This window comes from Diadema antillarum, unplaced genomic scaffold (genome assembly GCF_040938485.1).
Source record: "Diadema antillarum isolate AM-2024a unplaced genomic scaffold, OU_Dant_1.0 scf00000074, whole genome shotgun sequence".
NCBI classification, from domain to species: Eukaryota; Metazoa; Echinodermata; class Echinoidea; order Diadematoida; family Diadematidae; genus Diadema; species Diadema antillarum.
The window spans coordinates 3,321,873-3,341,797 of record NW_027270963.1 but is presented as its reverse complement, the minus strand read 5'-3'; positions in this window follow the sequence as shown (position 1 = coordinate 3,341,797).

The following is a 19,925-nucleotide window of genomic DNA, read 5'->3' as shown; positions in this document are numbered from 1 at the left end:
AACTTCCCCCCTCAAATTTAGTGGTTTTGCTGCGCCAGTGGTTGACGACGGGTCCCGAGTATACTCGGCCAAGCTTCTATGGGAAATGCGTGTTGTAGCAATATCAAACCGTCCTTAACGGGTTAATATTCAAGTCTTGAAGTAGAATGAGTCATGAGAATTACATTATGATAAAGGAAAAGAGGGGTCACTGCAAGGATGGTATGTACTGTAAAAGTGGTTTCTTTCGCGTACAGATACTTTCATGGTTTCCGTCGGTGCCGACTTTTTTGCATGTGTTTAAATTCGCGGTCGGCAAAATCTGTGAATTCACAGTCGGCAAAAACTGTTCTATTTTGCACATGAAAACCTAAACTATAATCCAATTATTCTTTTATTTATCAAATAGAAATTAAAATTAAATGCAGGCTTACCTGAAATCCCGTCTCTCGAGTACTTTATAACATGCTTGTGCCTACAATGTACATTGCGCGGTATCGCTGTGTGTGTGTGTTGACCATCAATCCACTCAATGCACGGAATCTTCGTGTGTGCATGTGCGCAATAGCGTTGTAACAAGCGGCGAGTTCAAAACATTTCCTTGCGTGGTTAATTTCGCGCAACTTTTCAAAACATTTACGCGTGATGTTAAATTCGCGGTTCAACGTCAAAGCGTGAAAATAAAACCACCGTGAAAGAAACCACTTTTACAGTAAGTGAATTTTGCCTGTGTGTGGGTGTAGCTCTACATGTAGTTTGAAAATCTGCCTTTTCCTCTCAATACTGACACATTCCTGCTGATACAGTCTGCTCAGACAATTTTCTGTGTTTAACAAACTGAAGCACATATATTCCATTCTAGAAGAATAAAACTTCATATCAATGCATTTTTTTTAATCAGCTCAGGTGAGCTAAACACACACTGTATACACTTTAATCTACTGTACATTCATTTCTTCTAGTTCAAGACATGAAAAAGGAATATTTGGTTTAATGTCATACACTCTAGGCAGAGCAAATTTTTCCCGTAGCTAGAGAGAGCTTTAACCCATTGAGGACGAGTACGGGTACCGAGTATACTCAGGCAAGTGTCTATGGGAAATGTGTGTTGTAGCAAAATTAAACCGTTCTCAATGGGTTTAGGGCATTTTTTTTTACGTTTCCTTCACTCATCCATGGAGTTACTATTTACCCAAATTTAAAGCTTCGATGAAATAGAACATGCATGAGCAAATGCTCAGGACCGGGTCAGCATACCAACAACGTTTTGCGAGCCATTTCGCACATAGTGGTATGCATGATAACATATTCTTGCACTGCAGAAGCTTAGACCAAACCAAAAAAAAAAGTTCAAGTGGGACCTCATTTGCTAGTATCAAAGAAATCTTTCATAGGCTACAAGTGTTCTCGGTTTGATTCCCAGTTGAATCTTCTAGGCAAACCCCCCAGTGAATAGCATGAAATAGGATGTGAGACTGTGGTAGTGCAGTTAGCATTTAGCTATCCTAGACCCCGTTTACAGTGCGAGGCTCGGCCGCGGCTCAGCCCAGCCCCGCTTCAGTGTAAACACGCAAAAGGCCAAATGCGAAACCAAAATTGGCCTCGCATTTGGCCACGCTCTGGAGGTGGTCTCGGCCACGCTCTGGAGGTGGTCTCGGCCACGGCCAAGCCACGGCCGAGCCCGGCCTTTTCTCACTGTAAGCGTAAACTGGGCCTAATGCATGGCCAATTTTAGTCTGGCTTCCAAACCCTCTGCCTGTACTATTTCGCTGTTCAGGATATTAACCCCCTCAACGTCGAAAACTAGTATAGTTTAAGGTGATTTTGTCCTGTAAAGAATTTTTTCCTTCGGCAAAGGCCTTTGCCCAAACGGCGATTTCGTCGCCACGGAATTTAGTTGGCAAAGGGTCTGAAAACCAGACAATACCAAATTGCCTTTGTTTACAAGCAGAGCGGCACTACGACAAAATATTGAAAGGTTTGAATCAAAAGCGCGGCTGAGCCCGGCAGTGTAAACGGACAAAATTGCGGGGCCCGGCCTCGCAATTGAGGCTGGGCTCGGCCGTGGCTCGGCTGCGGCTCGGCCCAGTCCTGCACTGTAAACGGGGTCATAGCTCAAGGGAAAATGGACATGTATATGCACAATTATGAATAGCTTGATTTGACATATTTCCATGTTCAATGAGCATCAACTTATATCACCTGTATAGGCTCATTTACACTTGCTTGGAAAAAAAGTGATTTTTCTAAAATCGCGACAATTGGGGGCAAGTCGCTAAGCAACTACACCCAAACGCCCTCGAAACATCGCCAGAAAAATCGCCAGCCGGAGTGCGATTTTTTGAAACATTGCGATGTTTGAGGCGAAGTTTAGCGAGTGTAAACCCAAGCTGCAGAAATATCGCGATTTTTCATCACGTGACTTTCGGTATCGGATTGCAACGGGGGTTTTCGCGCACTCCTGATCCCTCTGTGGAACATGTAGAGAGTACGTCGGCCGCTGGCCAGAGTACAGGGTACATGCTATACAGGTAAACGGGACGATCCTCGGCTCGTGGTCTCTCACCTCCCTGACGAAACTATATACATGGAAACTAGTGACAAACCTGAAGTTTTCCAACCACGTATCATCACCCCATAACCAGGGGCTGCGGAACGTTTTTCAGTTGGGGGGGGGGGGGGAGGGTATCAAGGTCAAACCCCCCCCCCCCCCCCCCCCCCCTCTTAGACGCACTGGCATAGCCTGGATAATGATCTTGTCATCTTGGGAGGATGGGAGGGCGGTGGTTACTATGCGAGGGGGAGGGGGATGTTCCCCCCTCCCACGGGGAGAACTTTTTGCATTTTGATGTTGTAAATGGTGCAATTTGCTGCATTTTTTTGCATCTTTTATCGACTTGAAACCCCCGCTTAGATGCACCGGCGTAGTCTGGATAATGATCTTGTGATATTGGGAGGGGCGGTGGTTACTATGCGAGGGAGCGAAGCGACCGAGCCCGAGCATGGAGGGAACAGGGGGGGGGAGGGCATGGGAGGTGGGTGTTCCCCCTCCCACGATGAGAATTTTTTTTTTCATTTTTATGTTGTAAATGGTACAATTTGCTGCATGTTTTTCCGTCTTTTATCAACTTGAAACGGCCCCACTTGTTTAAGGTAGCAGGATATTTTGACGGGGATTGTTATTGAACAATTTGCCTATAAAGTGGTAGCATAAACCTCTTGTATTGATTTATTGTCACAATTAATTTCATGAACGTTGTCTGTTAAGCAATCAAACAGAAAAGGAATGCTCACGAGGGTGTATATAGGATGCAAAAGGGATATTTCTCCTCCCACACGAAGGTGATTTTACATTTTCAGACCTGACATTCAGCGATCTGGTGCAAACTTTTTGTGCAATACTTTGATATTTTTCTAGCTCCCCCACCCCCCCCAAAAAAAATATTTATGGAAATAATTTGGACTTTTTTCAGGAAAGTGTATAGTAATGGCAAAATCACGACATTTAGCTCTTATTCCGCGTGTTCATCATGTGTGTGTATGTACAAAGTCTAGAGGTAGAAGGGGAGGTACGGAGCTTTTGCGTTTTTGAAATCAAGATAAAGTGATCTGAAGCACTTTTTGTGAGAATTTCGGGTACTGTGACTTTTCCCCCGATTTTTCCCCATTCTTTCTTTTTATCTCTTATCTTTTTTTTCACGATCAAAAAATGTGGGGGGGGGGGGGGCTGTAGCCGCCCCAGCCCCCCCGCTTGCGCGGCCTCTGATAACGACTTAACAAAATAATGTTCTCCCAGAAATGCGTTGATTTTGGGAATGCCCATTATACTGCTTTCGGTATACGTTGACATTGTGGTATACAGGAGTACGTAACAAGTGTTGAAAAACAAGTGTGAGTTCTTGCTGTCGCCTAATGAAATACCAGTCCAAACTTCCAAGTCCTACTTCTTACAATTCGTCATATCAGCGAAATTTCAGGATCCTCATGAATGCTACTTTTATCAACTTTCCCATACTAAGCTGAAGTTTTACACACCTGCTACGTATGTGATCTAATATAGCAAGCTATATAGTTTTACCGTAAGTTTACACTCTCGAGAAACACAAATTTATGTGTGCATTGGACTTATAAAAAGCCCTGGCTCAACGTTCCAACCAGCTAGCTAGCTGTGAGCGAAATAGACTGCACTGCAGTGAATACGAATAGCCCACGCTTCCACTCATCTGCCGCGTTGAAGAGAGGTAAATTACACATGCACACTACTGACCAAAAAATCATGCTGTTTCGTGAAGCTCAAACTTCGCATGCTTTTGCGCAAGTGTAAACGGTGGAACCAAAATATCGCGATTTTAAAAATCGCGCTGTTAGTAGGTGTAAATGCGGCTTATGACATCATATTCCGGCACTATACTCCAGGGAGTAGCAGTCATAAAACATATAATGTGTGTTAAAATAATCACCTCGGGCTCTATTTCAAAGTGCTCACTCATTTCGCCCTGGCCTAGGACACACTTTTTAGCCAGAGATCTCAACTGGTGAATTATATCAAATATTTTTGATCAACATGTGCTGCTCAATGGCATTTGAAAACAAAAACAAAAAGAACACAAAAACTGCCTCCAGATACGTCACGGCTTTACAAACGGATTTGTGATACTAATATTTCATCATCAGTTAATAGTCTTCATAACATGATACCCCTAGTCACCACACTTGTAGTTCCATACTGTCTCTACAGTCTCAAAACAACTGATACAGTACAGATCCAAATGATTTATTGATACAGCTAAATACAGAATACGTAAATCTACCTTGTAGAAGCTGGTATAATATGACAAACAACTTACTGTGTGGTGTCTCAGTACGTCTAATAGTTCAATGTTAAACACATCGCAGCATACGAATTGGACAAGACATGTATTGACATGCATAGAGTATTTGGCTATAAATAGTCGTACAGGGGAAAAACCCACGACATGATATGCATTGATGTTCTATCTTTCCTTCTCAACAGGATGAAAAGAGGAATACCAGTAACACACAGTTCGTGAAATCAAACCTAGGAGCTACAATACCAACAATGGCATTAAAAAAAAAAAAAAAAAATAGGGGGGGGGGGGCAGCTGTTCAATGACTGATACAACATGAACTCGTGATTCACTGTGACGAAACTAGGAAGCTGTATTCATGCACAGCCTTAACATGAGCTTCTATAGGATGCACCAGTTTGTACAAGTGTATGTTGGATACTACTAATGCTCTTGATACGATGCACTCATTCTGTGCACTGATTAACTTGAACTGCGGAAATACCAAAGAAGTTTAAATCTTCTTAGAACTCCTCCTTCCTAAAATAGTGTGCAGAACCACCTTGGAGTACACTAGCACAACAGACTCCAACAGACTATCACAAGAACTTTTAAATTACATGTGAAGGGGAGTGACATCAATGATAATGTTGGTTGAAATAGGGCTTATAGGATTACAGAATATATTATAAAACAACGTCAGAGCTTGAGAATACAACTTTGTACCACTGATTTTTCCATACTTGACGTTATAATAGCAACTTTTAAAAAATGATGGGCAGAAATCACACTCGCGGGCTTTGTTATTAAAAGTCAAAACCGAGAGAGTAGAAACTATCTGACACTGTCTAAGAAATCTAATAGCTGATCTAGGCATTATTGCCCCATTACCAGAAACCAAATTCATGTGGTTTAACACTGTATCTTTCAATAACCTCAACTACCCTGGTTTTGCTTGTTATTGTTTCATTTCGCAGAGTACAAAAATCTGTTAAATTTAAGTCTTTTGTTGGTTTTATATGTGTATTGTTTGTTTCTGTTACAAATTTTAAAAAGCCTTTTACCTGTACTTGCTATTGAAAATGATAAATGATTCTTAAAGGAACTATAGCGCCTAAATGGCCCAAATTTAATAATCCAGCTCAATTTGTACAACTTTTCTGCCAGAAAATGAATATGGCAGCTATTTCCCTTAAAATCAATCAGTTCTGGAGTTATTTGATAGTAACTGAGTGTCCTAGGAATGCCCCTTCTAAATCGCAATTGATTATGGCGTCCTATGACGTCAGCGGCAGAACACTCGGAGATCATTCCCCATAGAAATATACACAACAGGTAAAAAACATGAATTTGAACGAAATCGTTTGAGGGGAAGCGCCGCTCAATACAAACTAGAACTTACCATGGGCGCTAAAATTCATTCTGCAATGATCAAAAAAAGCTAAAATTAAGTCGGTTATTGCACGAGAAATGTGTGGGTGTGGGTGTGTGTGTGTGAGTGTCTGTCTGTTGTAGTCATGTCAGTTTGCGCAATGAAAGCACTTTATAGTACGCCACATGGTTGCTCTAACGCCCTTCCCTGCGCGGCGCGATTGAGAAGAGACAAACAGGGTGCTGTGAATTGGCACACAAAGGAACACAACCAGTGGTAAACTTTCGACCTTCATTCATGATTTTAAATGAATGGACGCTGCGTTATTATCTATACTCAGTAATTAACCTATTGCAGAGGACATTATGTCCACTGCCTTGGCGAAATTTTTCTGTGAAATAATGAAAAGAAAATCCAAAATCTTATCCCGATTCATCAGTTTGTGTTTATATCATCTACACAGTTACCAATTTACTCGCCCGATCGGCCTCGACCAGACGCCGTGCGAAGCACACAGTTGTGTACAGCGTCAGGGCTGTGCATCACACACACACAAGCCTCGCCCGCATAGGTGGTTTGCGTGATTTGTGATGAGGTCAGGATGGATGACGCAGGCATAAAAATATTCACGTATTCACTGTTGTGGCTAGGCAGGATGTTCAGAAATGGAAGCTACATTGTATATCACAGACATACTGCCATCTTTCTCACATTTTGCGCCATGATCATTGCAATTTCCTGCGATGTAACATTACAAATGTAAAGCTTGATAATCCTGTTGCGGATAGCAAAGTCACGCGATATTGCGATCGCATAGTGTTTGATGTACCGTGTAGGATCTTTGGTGTCAGCTACTAGCAGCTAGAAGCACATTGAGTGAGGCGGGCTTTTCGTGACCTTATCACTTGTCAAACAGCGTTCCATACAGTAAGAGAAGCTCACCTGCTGCTCAGTGCGTAGTGGTTCATGGGATATCACCTTGGCGTACGGGAAACAAAGATATTTTTCTCCTCTCCACCACTAGAGGGCGAACCATACAATGGAGTCTGAGATTTCATGGGGGCTGCCATTATCCACTCAGTAATGGCGTGGCGGACTATGCGCACAGAAGTAACATTTCTACAACGCGTATTTGAACTTTTTAACTTTAACGCGAGTACATGCTTGAAGATTTGGCTACTCCTCGGTTGCTCATTTGCTAGCGTGTGCTGTTAGCATGGGGGGTGAGCCTACCCCCTCTTCATCTTCCAGTGCTTCCTGTGTGCTAACAAAACAATAGTAGAGGATATCTACAGGGCATATGCTAACCCCAGGGTGCTCCTTGTACATAGTTATACTGTGGGAGCGCAACGAATTGTAAAAGTGCTGTCATTGAAGGTTGGAAGACAACCCCAAATTTTCGCAGCTCTATAAGATACGTATTTCACCAGCAAAAGGCTTACTTTTATACTCCACATGTGTTTCTTATCTAATTCATACTTGCCATTCACTTGCATACTGTAAAAGTGGACATTTTCGCGGTGTTGAAATTTTCGCGTGATTCGCGCAACCAGAAACTACAGTTTGTAGCGCAAAAATAAAAGCATACAAATATTTTTGCTTGCTATATGTGCCTGTGTGTTATGTCTTGATTCCGCAGAATTAAAAACACGCGAAACTCTTCTTACCCGGCCAAGCGCGAAAAATTAGTTGTGCGAAAGTATCCACTTTCACAGTACTTTGATCCTACTGATCCTACGATCTTGAAAAGACGTTTTTCTACTAGTCCATCTCCATTCTTCCCGTTCCTCCCTTCGTTTTTTTAAACAACCTTTGCATAGGCACATAGCGCATTGGCAATATGAACTATGCATGAAAAGCGCAATGTTTTTCGCCTTCGGAGCCCTCTCGCTCTCACGCTGTTGCGCTCGGGTGAGATATCGCTTCTTCATTCGCCCAGAAAGCAACCCAATACAGCCAGAAGGCCTTGTGAAAAGGCTACATTGCATTCCGGTTCAATAGCGCATGCGCACAGGTTTCAAATCCGTCGATAGGGCAGTTGTCATTCTCACAGATTCCAGGCGAGTGTTATCAATAATTGGACCAAATCTGTAAGCATTCAAATTTACAAGAAAATGTAAATATTTAAGTTGGAATCTACCTGCGATACTACTCCTTACTGTGACTTAATATCCTTCCCTACACAGCCCGAATGCCGGTATTCGGGCTGTGTTTCGCAGTTAGGCATATGCATACTCCGCACTCTAGCTAGACATGCTTCTAGTACTTTTAATACAGGGGAAAAGGCTTTCTTTGACGGGGAATGAGGTATGGAGGTGTATGCTATTACCGAACGATTTTTATTTGATTTCTCCAAACGGGAAACAGTATAATTCAATGCATTAATTCAGCTAAAGATCTCCTAGTAGATAATTGAAATGCTGATGAGTTTAGCTGTAACGGTATTATTTGAAAACTAAGCTACACACTACACAAAATCTGCATTTCAAATAACCTTCCACAAAAGCCGTTTCTTTTTACCGACGCAATTCACATTGTATTACCGAACGTGCTCTCTGTATGGGGAAATTTATGCATTGTGAATCCATTGTATTTTCGGTCAATGTTATTGCTGCAGAATAAGGAACATCGAAATTTTAGCGGTTATTAGTTAATACACTTTGAGGTAAATTTGCAGTTTAAGTTTTTTGCTGCAGTTTAGCAATTTTCTGCACTGGCTTCCCTTGTGAGATAATAGTGCGTAGAGCCGTAGTGCAATGGAAGCGTATACATACAAGCCATTTTACAGGCTTCCGTTGACAATGCACTCGTTCGGTAATAGGATACCTGACTAGAGTAAAAACCCCAATTTTCGGACACCTAAAGGGTGTGTATAGTTCTGGTCAAGGTGAGGATTTAGCTTTTAACGTTTTGCCAGATATTCAGAAACCACTCTATGAGATGTCAAAGAGCATACCATTCTAAGGGGTATCAAAAGTTTATTTGACGAAAATCGGTTTTTGAAATGGCTGAGATATCCAAAAACAAGGTAAAACAAAGAGATCCTAATAAAAGGAGTGGCCTGTCGCCTTTTAGTATTATCACTTTTTTGGATATCTCAGCCATTTGAAAACCAATTTTTATCAAATAAACGTTGAATCCTTCTTAAAATTACATGCTCTTTCATATTTCATAAGAGGTTTCTCATTATCTCACTAAGGAATGTTCAAAACATGATTCCCCACCTCAACAAGTACTGTACAGTCCCTTTAAGCTTTTTTGCAATATTTGTTCAACTCAAATAATACTTTACAAAATCAAATCTATAATAATGTATGTTAAATATATCAACATACTTTTTCCCTATATTGATTTTGTTAAATACATCATAAAATTTCACAGAATCCCCAAATATTATCACCTTGTCAATTCCCCAAAATTCGGACATGGATGCAATGTCAATTGCTACACATACAAGGCTGCTGAAAAATTAGCGAGCACCACACCTTGTTGGCGCAAGGTTGCATTGGGAACATTGCAGTGCCTGTTCGTGTCCGAATTTTGGGGACTCTGCACTTGCATTCAGCCCCTGTACATTCTATTCACTGTATCGGCACATACGGAGATTTTGTTTTTTGTGTGGTTTTACCATATTTTTTGGGATACCGTCATACTCTGAGTAGGGCATCGGTAGCGCGATGCGCTTTGCCATCCCCTTCAAAATTCACGCACAAGTCGCAAGTTCACAAGTCATCTTTGACCTAGGTCTCTATGCATTTACAGAGCATAAAGCTACTTTAAAACATTTGTTTACAATAAAAGGAATCTATCATATTATTTTCTATACATATGATATCATGGAAGTCACATTTGGGTTACAAAAGCGCTAGCATTTTCAAATAAACTTACGACTACCAGATGTGTTCAGTGCATGTTGAGCAATGGGCAAACGTAGGGCGCACGTTTGGTCGAAAAGTGGACCCACAATTTTGGCTTAAAGTCACCTTTCAGGCATTTTTTGCGGGTTCATCTGAGGAACAAATCCCCATAAATTTGGTATCATATGAAAGCTTGTGGTGGTCTCATTCTTCTCGTCCTATGTTGAGTTCACATACATTGTATCAAGACGTATTGCTACCTAAATTCAGAGTTAAGCCTAAGCATGGCTATAACTCGGCTGTTCCGTCGATTGTGTAACTCGCCAGGCTGGTGTAGAAGGATTCGATGGTGCCGAATCCAAAAATAGCATTGGTTTTTCGCGTATTCAACGTGATCAACCCGCAAAATAGCGATTAAGATACCCTGTCAGCATAGTAACAGCATCAGGGAACTATAGAAGCGAGGCAGGGCTTACAAGTCTTTGACATGTAGATCTATACACGCCATGACTCATGGTTACGGCGCGCACTTACGCAAAGCTCCAGAAAAGTCGAGTCGGTTTTGCATGTATAGGTACAATGTTCAGCCTCCGCACAACATAGCGCAACCGCCGATACGTAATGTGAGTACATGTGCGCATCTCCATGCAATCTCTATTAGCTACTGAGTGCGTTGTGTTCGTCTACTGTAGACCAAAAGCTAGCAATGCTACTACTACTGCGTGCGCTTTTACTCCGCCGTGCTGTAGACCGACGCTTACGAATGTACTGCATACTGGGTCATCGGTCTCGTAAACCCGTGTGATATATTAAGTGACCGTAAATCGGTCTGTGGTCGGGAATATGTTCTGAGGAGACTACACTTACGTCTAGCTTCACAGAATCCTCTCTCATGGAAGAGAACCGTGAATGTCAAAAATTATTACAAATTCCTCCGGACCAACAAATTTTTCTGGATACGACCTCCGTTGCTAACTTTCTGTGTTGTATTTGCCCAGGTGCTAGTATTTAAGTTTAATAACCGTAAGTGCAGTACGGTAGTTAGCGCAGTACCATGTATGTATTGCTGGCATGCAGACACGATATGACATCACAGAGATAACCAGTGTGAGTGCGTGCCGCACCGCGGGATCGAAGCGGGCCTCGCAGCTAGCTGGGTACACGTTGTAGGTGTGTGCTAGCTGACAAGGATGTGCGTTTAGCCTTGAATAGAAACATGCGCGCTTTGAATGTGATAAACACAGTGAATAGCACCGCCCACTGGGGTGCGCTTGACAGTGACTTTTCACTACGCTCGCGACCCACTTTTTCACCAAGGTTTTAACAGCGTGAGGATGAAAATTACACTGTTTTTCTTTGCTCATAACTTCACCTTTATTTATGATTATGGTGAGAAATTTGCACATGTATTATGTCAACTATGGACATTATGGATATAGGGTAACATCCCCAGTATTCGGTCAATTAAGCTTTTTTGCAAAATTTTTCAAACTAAAATAATACATACATCATATCTACAGCAATGTATGTGAAATGCAATGTACATATCAAATTTCTTTAATCTCAATTTTCATTTTGTTAAATATCACACAAAATTTCACAAAATCCCAAAATATATCACCTTGAAAATTCCCCAGTATACGGTCATCGCGACCAGTATTCGGTCATGAGGTATCCACGTTCAAAGTCAATGCGTGTTCAAGGCAGCTGAAAAGTGCACCGCGCACTACCTTGTTGGCGCAAAATTGCATCAGCGACGTTGCGGCGCCCATTGGTGACCGAATACTGGGGTATTGGCACTTGCATTCAACCCTTGTACATTGAGACACTGTATCGGCACATACAGAAATTTTGTTTTTCTTTTGCGTTTTCGAGGATACCATCACGCTCCAAGCTTGCAATAAGCAAAAAATCCAGCAAAAGAACAGCATATTTTTCGATTTTTAGCGCTTTTTCGGCAACCCGTACTCTTAAAACTGGGCTCAATCCGTGCATGCTTTTGGAAAGTAGCGCCGATTCTGCACTTTTGACGGTAAAATTTGGGATTTTGGATGGATTTTTGGAGGGGGCTAAGGGAGTTTCCAGTTGTGAATGAGTGTGCAAGTATGTAAATTGATGTGATTTGCGTGTGTTGTGACAGTTAAACTTACCTGGTACTGGCTGGTGACTAGTGATACCGTAAGTGACCGAATACCGGTAGCTGACCGAATACTGGTGCTCTCACCCTATGTTTATGTGTGAAATGACGTGTATTTCTCCAGTTGCAAAAATATACCAGACGCCCCACTCTGAGCTTGTGACAGGCAAAAACTCTCGCAACAAACAGCGTAATTTTTCAATTTTTTGCGCTTTTTCTGCAACCCTGATTCTTTACACGTAATTTGCGCACGCTTTCGAAAAGTTGTGGTGATTCTGCATTTTAGACAGCAAAATTTGGGACTTTAGACGGATTTTTGGAGGTGACTCGGGCACTTTCCTGTGCTGTAGTGAACAAGCGCGAGTGTGCCAGTATGTGAAACGATGTGATATGTGCTTGTTGTGACTGTAGAAACTAGAATTTGCTGGCTTGTGATAAGTGGTAAGTGTCCGGCTTTATAGACTGGCCGAAAATTGGGGATTTACTCTTCAACGTTATACCGATAATTTAGGGCCGTAAAGTGCACATTAGATTTCTAATCATAGAGGTAATCATGTAGAAATGCACGCCATGCCCGGAGACCCTATTTAATATACTTGTAAGGGACGTATGACGTCAGAAGCGAGGGCCTGGGCGCATTTCATAATTTCACACATAGAGGGCGTTGTATTTTTTATGCTTACAGTCACATGTCGTTGGAGATGACTTCTTGTCGTGCATCCAGCTGTATTTCTCAATAGTTTCAATAAGCCCAATGTCGTAAGTAGCCTCATGATGTAAATTACCAGAAATTTCAAGTATTCCCGATCCGATATGCCAAAGCACATTAAATGACAGTTATATGTGAGTGAGAAAATTGTGTTGGAAAATCAGTTGATTGCGTATGAAGATTGCGTGGTTGGTGTATTGCATTGCATGTACGTTATATGATAGCGGGCCGTTCGTTCAAACGGAGTAGGCATCGTAGACACACATGAATAAGCTGTATATTGTAATGAAACAAGTTGCAAATAAGTGTATGTACAGTAGCTTAATTGTCGGGAGGTTTATAGTGTGTGTTTTGGCCGTAGTTACAGTCATAGATATAAATGAATAAGAGAAGTCGTGCCTACAGTGCACGTCGTGAGTACGGTAGAGTGATTGGATATGTAGGAGCCTTACAGTACTGTATGTATGAAAGTAGGTCGCAGGGTCATTACAGTACTCTGTCTCATTACAGTTTAGATGTTTATATAGAGTTTATAGACACATACATATAATAAGCAGCACAGTCATGTTACAAGTGTAAGAAAGAAGTGATTTATTCATATACATAATTTGAGTCACAAGAGACAGTGGTGTGCTCATGCAGGCAAACAATGATTGCTGATATACAGATGTACAATGTAGGTATCTGTAGAGAGTGTATAAATCATATAGTGAAGGTACACATCAAGTATAAACATATGGGGGTATCTGAATACAATACATTGAATACATTGTACAGTCAGATGGTTATCAAGTAATGATTTACTGAGTTTAACAGTAATTGTTCTGTTGTACACTGTTCATGATACTCATTGAACCTTGTTTTCTTTTGTCATTAAATCAAGGTTGAACTGCACTCTCTTACCAGTCGGCAAAAAAGAAAAAAAAATGTAAATGTTGCCATAAGGAGAATGAATAAATCAAATCAAATCAAATCAAATCAAATCTTGCCAGTCGGCTTGGGTTGCCGCTAGCAGCTTGTTGCTGCTTGATACCAATTGCAGGCTTTTATGGTAAGGGTATCACCTATCGGCAGGGTACCTTGACATCGGCACCCTGCGACGCTGCGTACACTGTATCATGCCATGGCTCTTTGCATATTCTAGAATGAAAAGGTACGCGTGGGATTAAGTGCCACTAGCTATGAAAACAATAAAAACGAAGAAACAAAAATCAAACTCATAAACAAACTAACAAACCAAAATTAACGCGTTTCAATTACACATCCGCTCAGTAACGACGCATGACTGTGAAATTCACGTGTATTGCCTATGGATGGCAGGGGTGCCGATCGTGAGGTACCCTTTCAAGCCGCGCGAAGAAAATGCATCGCATGCACTGAAATTGCGTTATTTCACTACGAAGATTCAGAATCTAGAAGACGGTCACGACATTCGAAACTGCAGTATTTATGGCATATTTGAGGTAAAAATTTGGCGAATTTGTTTTATACTTTTGGAATAAACAAGCTGCAGATCCTAGGCTAGGGTGACAATACAACAGTAGGTGGTAAAGTTAGGGTGTCTGAAGGTAATTTGCAATATTGCTTTGAGATGTCTTTCCGAGATTTTGCTTACATATTTGCTAAGAGATATGTCTAAATACGAAATGTGCCAAATATCAAGGCTTATAGATGTTTTAATCACGAGATATAAGCTTCGAAAGTTGATGCCAGATTAGACAATTTTGGCCAGAATCGCGTAAAAAAAGTGGTTCACAGCGCGAGTGCGAGCACGTAAGATTTGCCCGCACAGCCCGGCTCGCGTGCGATCAATTGATGAGCGCACAGAGGCCATTAATACGCAACCTTCCATAGCGATTCCCGGCTTGGATACGCACTCGTTAAGTCCCGCCCACTATAACGTACGGCGCACGTTCCGCTCTGCAGTGTGTACTGTATACTCAACATAAACACGGAAGCTGTATGAGCTATCTCGCCATGACGGATTTGTAACCATCCATCGGCAGCCTGGCCTGTATCACCGGGGCCGGGGCCGGCTAGGGATGGGCCCGCAGATCGCGCCCGGTCGAACGCATACTGCCGGCATTAAACACTTACGAAGAGCCTGAAATCAGCGCTGATCAGATCGGAAAGGGTGTGTAAAGTGAGTATGATCGATATTGAAGTAGAGTTTGACCTAAATTGTAAAATCAAGAATTCAGAGTCGGCGGTGTCTACCTTACCGATATGCGTTTTGATTCCACTTTCACACACGTGGCCGGCTTCTACATTGCTCAGTGTACGCGAACACGTGTACCTGTAGAGCAGTACCGAGTACCGACTCAGGATTTTAGCTGTTTTTGCACTGAAATTTGGAAGCGCAAGCACAAACTTTGCGCAGCCTTTTTTTTTTTTTTTTTTTTTTTTGGTCATTTTAAACTCTTCTCTACATTTTCCTCTTTCCGTTTAAAAGTATACTTTATTGATTCTAGTGGTCTACTATTCTTTCCCGTGAAAACTGTACTGCTCTCGTAATGCTTTTTCATACGTGTATTCCCCCTTTCATTCATTATATGTTAATTTTGTCTTATTTTGTTTTCCATCTTTTTTCATCCAAACTTCATCGCCTATTTGTGAAAATTTGCAAAATATTGTACAGTGATAAATTTGTGGAAAGAAATAATGTGAGAACAGTAATATGTCCATCATCGCACTGTTGCTGATCGAGTATGATGTTCGATTTTCGTTTGCTCTTGGGTATAATTTGTGAGATCTGGAATCAACATTTATGGAAACAGAACGCTGTTATCGACTACCGTTATCGCCGGACAAACGAGTGTCGAAAAATGAGAATATCAAATATAATTATGACTGGAAATTAATCAGAATAAAAGCAAAAAAAAACGGAACAGATAGCTATGAAAGAAACAATTGTTGCGTCTTTCGGTTGATTTGTTGTCTCTTGTTTTACGTCGCGACGTGTTCGAAGCAGATGATTATGAACGGATCTAAACGGAGAATAATCGTTCCTTCATGCGTATTTTTCAGTTGGCGTGAGTTTGTGTGTGTGTGTGTGTGTGTGTGTTTGTGGGGATTTATTGTGTTTGGTTAGTATTTGTTTATGTTTGATCAGTGCTACATGACATCGCAACTCCGTCCACGTGTGTCATGAAAACTTGATGCCTCAGACTTTTTATAGAATATGCGACAGTCATTCTTCCGCTGAAAGCAGGAAAATGTATATTTCGAACAGATAGTAACCATCGTTTGGAACCGTGAAACTTGACTTCGATGTAACAGAAGTGGAGAGGTAAGTTTTTTTTTTGTTTTGTTTTTTTACCTATTTCATCAGGTTTCCGATTTCCCGACACATGAAAGCAAATGCAACAGAAATTTGTCTGCATTGAGCTGTTCGTGCGATTGAGCAACACATTTGCGCAAGAAACAATTGTGGACGAATTCTGTTGAAGGAATAAGATTACACAGATTACAAACGTAAATCAAAACAAATACCTTGATTTTTTTTTCTTTCAATTAGTTATTAGTTGCGGTTGAAAAATGTTCGCATTAGCGCATTATAAATGCTTTCAAAAATAGCACAAAACAAAACAAAAACAAACCTTTTGTGCGCAAAGTCACGCGTATGCCGATAAGGGAGAGCGAAATGACAAATACAAGATATGTATGAAATTATCTACTTTGTAAAAATATTATTTTGACAAATATCAAAATGTTATATTTGATTTAAAAGAAAAATTACGGGATTCCAGGCGGAAACGAAGACTTGAGAAAACAAGACTTTGAAAACGTAATTCTTGGCAAAGCTAGTTTATTGTTGATCGGCTAAGTGCAGTCATGAGGAATGAACAAGTATTCAGAATAACGTGAAATGCTCTAATCATTAATGAATTTATTATTTTCTTTCATTTTTCAATGTTTTATTTCGCGACTATTTAACCTCCGTTACCTTATACGCTTTTGAGTGCTACGTGTACTATGTTATGCATGCCAAGTACTTCACACGTATCGGGCGGGCCGGCTCTGTATGCATTACGCGAAGCACGTGCGGACCTAATCTTCGCGGTGTAAGCGTCATTGTGGTTCACTTCGCGTAAAATGCATATGCATCAGTCCGCTTTACGCGTTGTCGCGCTGAAGTGATGAATATGCAAGCCGCGCCTCCTCCGTTCGCTGAGCTAGGGAGTGAGTGATATGGGTACTTTCAGCACACTTTTATAATATGATCCCGTGGAGCTAGCAAAAAACTAACCGTACCAATGGATTCCGGATAGCCGAAACCTCTTAACACTCAGTCAGCATTGCAAATAACGAATCCGTCTCGGAATAACAGCGAAGTTTATGTTTCTTTTGGCGATTTTCCCCAGAAATACTTCGAATTTTGAAATGCTGACAGAGGGTAGTATGGAGCAAACTCTGCCCTTTCAGATGATACCTAACTTGTCGAGATTGTTGATTGGGATCAACCTATTGCTGGAAAGGTGATTTTTTAGCGGAAAACCGTGACCACTTTTTGATGCGCGCGCTCGCCATTCATAATACACGCAGCGCTACACAATACCTATGGGGAGAGATTTAGGGCGACACAACTCGGTGCGCGATCAGACACCCTAGTAAAGTTTACCCTCATTACTCAGTAGTCTAGTTTGCTGATGTGAACTATTCTGCGTGGTCGACTCGGTGTCAACATATTGGTGTCTGGCTTGAATGATTGGAGAAATGCAGTGCAGTTGAGGTGGATGTGACCATCTACCAGCTACAATACTTGTTGTAGCCACCAAGCAAGGGAAGGCACCATGTTGTAACCTGTGTAGACTCTACCTTCACTTAGTTTATACGGACTAGACTAGACTAGACTTTACTGCTGGTAAATTAACTCGTTTTCTACGACAGTTTTCTACGACATTCTATTAAAATGGAACTGTTGCCGACCAGAAAACACTTTATGTTAGCTCGGCTAGGCCTGGCTGGGGTGTTCGAGAAATCTATATTTTACTTACTTCACTTTATTCTTCGTAGGTCCGAGCGCAAGCGAATCCTTTGATCCTGTATTCATCACTTGCGTCTGGTTCTGTGCAATCACTGTTATACGACTGTACAGCCACTGTAATGCTAATGGCGTAGAACACAACAGACACTCCTCAACAGCTTCGAAACCCACCAGAGAATGAAGAATGTTCACACGTACGGTACGGAAAGTCCTACAAACTCTCTATCAATACGAGATTTTCACACTCTTACAGATTCCAGATCGATCCATATCTATATCAGTATCTGCATAAACTGAGTGCCAAATTGAGTCCAGTGAATTGCAATCTAGATCTGGCATTGCTTACACGCACGCTGCTAGTTACGAAGCCCACTCGGTCGACTTCAGACTTGTTGGAATTTATTCTCTATGATAGGTATATGCAGGAATGGTGAGCTACGAGCTAGCGGAGCTGAGTGGGTATCCTACGGATCCCAATAACTCGGTCTCCATACAACTCGCTCTAAAGTTTTTGTTTTTTTTCGCCACGGATACTAGTATAAGCTCACGATAATATTGTAGTAATTTACTCACTTAATACTGTATATTCTTATATTTTCCTAAACCGATGATATCCCTTTGACGGTCTTGTTGGTGTTTTCTCCTCTTCCTCCTCATTCTCTTTTCCTTGTTGTGTGTGAGTGTGTTGTGTGTGTGTCCGCGTCCAGGTGTGCTTGCGTGCGTGCAGAGTGGTGTATATGTGTCAGTGTAAAAGCCTGTGTTCTACTTTCTTTCGGGGAATCTACTCTCACTAGCAGCACCCGTGGAAATCCACGGGTCTGAGAGGTTTAATTTTTTTTTCTCATAATACGATTTTGCACATTTTTATTGAAGAAATAAAAAGAAAAGTCTTCTCATTCTTTCGTTAATTGTGCTGTCTTCTAAATGACCACCCTTCCCAGAAATTTTATAATACATTTTTGTAGTATATGCCAGGCGATCCGGTCCATTGGTAGGGATCATTCCCGCCACTACTTGCTTTTATTATAGAACTTGAGTTTCGAGGGGTTATTTGCACCCGTTGAAGTCCAACAGTTGTCTTGTTGCCCCTCACCCCTCCCCCCCCCCCTCACGCACACACACATTTCCACCTCCGCAGGGCAAACAAAAACATTCAGGGAAAAATTACCAAAAACGCAAATGAGATTCCCCGAAAGTTCTGCCCACAGGTTGTTCCCGTCGAAACGGGAAGATATTAACACTATGACTTTGATTACCCCCTGCTCTTGCATCCACGCGGGCACCCGCGGGAATCCACGGCTGGTCTCAAGGCCTCGGTTTGTTTCATGATTTTTTTTTTTTTCATGTTTCTTTTCCCCACGTTATGAGAGAAAAATAAGATATATCTTCATAATTTTGCTCCCTCCTTTTTGTTTTTAATCACCAAAAGTTGGCTTGATATATCATATTAATATAGAACTACATCTGCTTCAGATTGTACATTATCATAATTAATATTAGGCCTACAATTATTGCTCCTATTATTGTTATTATTATATCATTATTATCATTATCCTTATTATTATTATTATTATTATTATTATTATTATTATCATCATTGTTATTATTTGGGGAGGGGGAGATCATAGTCATCAGGTTTAATAGGCACCCGTGTGAGTAGGTTCTCACGACCTCGTATTTTTTTTCTTTAATATTTTTCCCATGTTATGGAAGAAAGAAGAATATATACATCACTGCATTCGTCTTCATTTGCTCCCTCTTTTTTTGTCACCAAAACTTGGTTTGATAGACCATAGAACCACACATTCTATTTCCACTTGCAATTTTAAAAATAGGCGGTCGGCAAAGCGAGGTTTTCCTCTACGTCCGCTCATCTTATGAATATGTATGATTACAGCATCTCTGCAGTAAACGAATGGACACAGCTGCGCGTGTAATCTGATATGTAAGGGTACGATCGGCAAATATATTTAGCCGCGTCCTAAACAGTCTGCGTACAATGACACCGGACTTAAGAGCAAACGGCGAGCAAACTAAATGACGTACCTGAGCTGCATATAGTATTCTGCAGTTGTG